Genomic DNA, 3,649 nt, shown 5'->3' with positions numbered 1-3,649 from the left:
AGTACGAATCCACAGCCCTACTACTACCCGTACCTGTGTACTGTAAGAATGCTTCCTTGATGGTTCGTTCATTCCTAGCAGAGCCAGTGGACGTCAGCCCCAGTCAGTTCAGGACGGCCCGTAGCTGGTTGCTGCATCGTAAACTCTCGCCTCCCTCATTATCAAAGACCTGTTTTTCATCCCTGCATACATAGCCACTGATTCATGCAAAACTAGTCGCCTTGTAAAACCCTGTCGTTTCCTCTCGCACAAGCTCGCTAATTCATCACTGTGCCTCGTTTTCTGCTGGATGTCAGTCCGTTAATCTGGGGGGGGGGGGGGGGGGTTAAGTACATGACGGCAGCAGTTTTCAAAGGGACCGTGACGGTCTCTGTGTGTCCAAACACTTAATGCTGAGTGAGGTTTTTGTTTTAATAAGGGGGGGGGGGGTGAGGGGGGGGGGGGGGGGGGGGGGGGGTTGGATTGTGGTTGCGGCATGTGATGCCTCTGTTGTTATAGTAACCTTGGCATTCAAGGTCCCCCCCCCACGGCAGCATGCGGCGGCCCACGCGAGTGCCTGCGGCTGCCTCCCTTTGGTGTGGGGTCTTTTATGGTCCAAATGTTAATGGGCCAAGGCTGTGTGTGTGTGTGTGTGTGTGTGTGTGTGTGTGTGTGTGTGTGTGTGTGTGTGTGTGTGTGTGTGTGTGTGTGTGTGTGTGTGTGTGTGTGTGTGTGTGTGTGTGTGTGTGTGTGTGTGTGTGTGTGTGTGTGTGTGTGTGTGTGTGTGTGTGTGTGTGTGTGTGTGTGTGTGTGTGTGTGTGTGTGTGTGTGTGTGTGTGTGTGCAGAGAGTGAGACCTGTAAGACATTCTGTATAACTTATTCTATACTTAAAATCGCAGCTGAGTAAAGTATTTCCCTCAACCCTAAAGTACAGTGGGTATATTCCTCTATCATCTGTTGTTTCCGAGGGGTTTTCATGAAAATCTTTGTTTTGATACTCGTAGGCACTACTATTTTATTCAGTATCAGTACATCATTGTAAATTCAATGTCCATAACTTGGCAGGATTACTGCAGAAACATGTTGAGACTGATGAGGATGAAAGACAACGAGTCCATCGATGTCCTCTACTTTGTACTGATATCGTTTGTGACCGATCATTATGATGAGTCTGAAAGGGTTCTATTTGTTGCAAGACTGGAGTATTTGGAGGAGAAACTACAGCAACGCAAAGAGCTAAGAGACTGGGCAAGTATTGCGGAAGCACTACTGATGATGGAACTCACATTACTGACTTTTTTTTGCTGCTTTTTTTGCGGCTGTGCCTACTTTTGGGGAAGACATACACACACTGTTCCTATTGAGAAACTGTCGGCAAAATGTTTACATTGTTTGAAAAGTTTGTTTTGTTAGTGCATAATGATAAGTCAAGCAATTACTTTCCAACACTGGCCACCATTGAGTGTTCACGCCATTGTGAAAAGTTAGGTTTGATCCATTTTCAGGCGTGTCTACAGTATGTTAGCTGCAGGATATTTCCTCATTTCCCTACCTGAACATTTAGTATTACTCTTATGAATCTCCAAGTGACATGAAACTAAGAGGTAATGTCTATTTCTGGGCAACGATGGTCTTCAGTGTGATTTATATTATTTGTGTTTCGTCCTAAAGTTGTAGTTTATGAACAAACACCTTCCAATCCCTGTTTATTCCCAGAGTTATTTTCCCCCAAAAGGGGCGTGGTGTGACAAAAATAGAGGTGTGGCATCAAAATTCAGTGCAAATGACGTATATCCGGTCTGATGTATAATCAACATCATCCTCATCCTCAGACACTTCCTCCTGAATTTCAGTCTCAGCCTGTCCTTCATTCCGACAGCCATCAGACTTTACAATGCATCACTGTGCCTCACTGCATCACTGAGCACAGGGTGACAGTTACCATCTTCCTGGACTTTTACTTAGAAACAACACTGTGCAATATTACACTTACCGTACACTTACTGTAGACTTCTGTATATTTTTACTGTATATTTTTTACTGTATATTTTATTCTATTCTTATTCTTAGGCAATTTGTTTTGTTATTCTTATTCGTGACTTTGTTCTGTCTAAATGTTTAATGTGAGCGATTTGTAGTGTCAAATTTCCCTCGGGATTATTAAAGTATTTCTATTCTATTCTATTCTATTCTATTCTATTCTATTCTATTCTATTCTATTCTATTCTATTCTATTCTCTATGCTTTATGATCAATGGCCTCATAGACAGTCAATGAAATCTGTAATGTTGTTCATGCCACGCCCTCACAAGATGATACTGAGCTTCTCTACGAGAAAGAAACAAGTTCCTGTGATGATCATGATATTATGAAGGGGAGAGTTATGAGTGTGGGGAGTGGTAACAGAACAAGGGGTGTTCTTTTTGAGTGTGAGATAGAGGGAGACAGAGAGATGGAGAGATAAAGAGAGATGGTGAGAGAGATAGTGAGTGAGTTGAGTGTGTGTGTGTGTGTGCGTGTGTGTGTGTGTGTGTGTGTGTGTGTGTGTGTGTGTGTGTGTGTGTGTGTGTGTGTGTGTGTGTGTGTGTGTGTGTGTGTGTGTGTGTGTGTGTCTGTGTCTGTGTGTCTGTGTGTCTGTGTGTCTGTGTGTTTGAGGTTGTAAATAGCCCCAGACAGCAGACGTAATAGAAATCAGACCTGGCATGGGGCCCCAGGGACAGACAGGGACTCCAGGGGCCAGGCCAGGCCACAGATTACAGCGCACCATACATTATGACCTCACACAGCTCTGTGATGCAAGGAACTATCACCAACGCCACTATACTATGGATTAAAGCTTAGCCAGGTCAAGTGAGATTCGCTGCACATTGTGAGTGTGTGTGTGTGTGTGTGTGTGTGTGTGTGTGTGTGTGTGTGTGTGTGTGTGTGTGTGTGTGTGTGTGTGTGTGTGTGTGTGTGTGTGTGTGTGTGTGTGTGCGTGTGTGTGTGTGTGTGTGTGTGTGTGTGTGTGTGTGTGTGTGTGTGTGTGTGTGTGTGTGTGTGTGTGTGTGTGTGTGTGTGTGTGCGTGTGAGTCAGTGTCCATATTCTCCAAGAAAAATGTAGTTCCGGTGGGGGGAGGGGTGCCAGAGGGATTGGGAGTACAAGTCCATACTGCGAGAAAAGAATTTTTCCAAGGAGGAAGGGGAGGGGTGGGGTGTCTTGACTCAAAGATGAATCTAGTTTGAGTCAAATTTGATCCACAGAACTACCCATAACTGCCGCATGCCATTCTATCAACAGCCAATATTTTCTGCCAGGTCATATTTGACCTGGCAGAGACCTTCAGAATTTAATACAATGGTGACCATTGATTTTGTTGTGTTTATATAGCTGTTTTTGAGGATATCATGAAGCTTTGTTAACAAAAATATACAGTATTTATTACATTTGACCCTACCACAACAGAAGGGTTGGTCCACATTCCATCAACAACTCTCAACTCTCCATACCCAGAAGCCAGCAAACTGAGGCCCCGTCCACCCGAACGCTGGTTTTAATGTAACCGTGATTGTATGTGCGCAGTTGCACTGTTCGGCCACACACAACCGGGGATTTGCTACACTGCAACCGCGGTCTTTGAAACCGGTGGCCAGGGTGGAGTTGTGCGGTTTTGCAGTTGCGTGTGGGCA

Source organism: Notolepis coatsorum (genome assembly GCF_963971535.1).
Source record: "Notolepis coatsorum genome assembly, chromosome: 3".
NCBI classification, from domain to species: Eukaryota; Metazoa; Chordata; class Actinopteri; order Aulopiformes; family Paralepididae; genus Notolepis; species Notolepis coatsorum.
The sequence above is the reverse complement of the archived record's forward strand: the minus strand, read 5'-3'. Positions refer to the sequence as shown.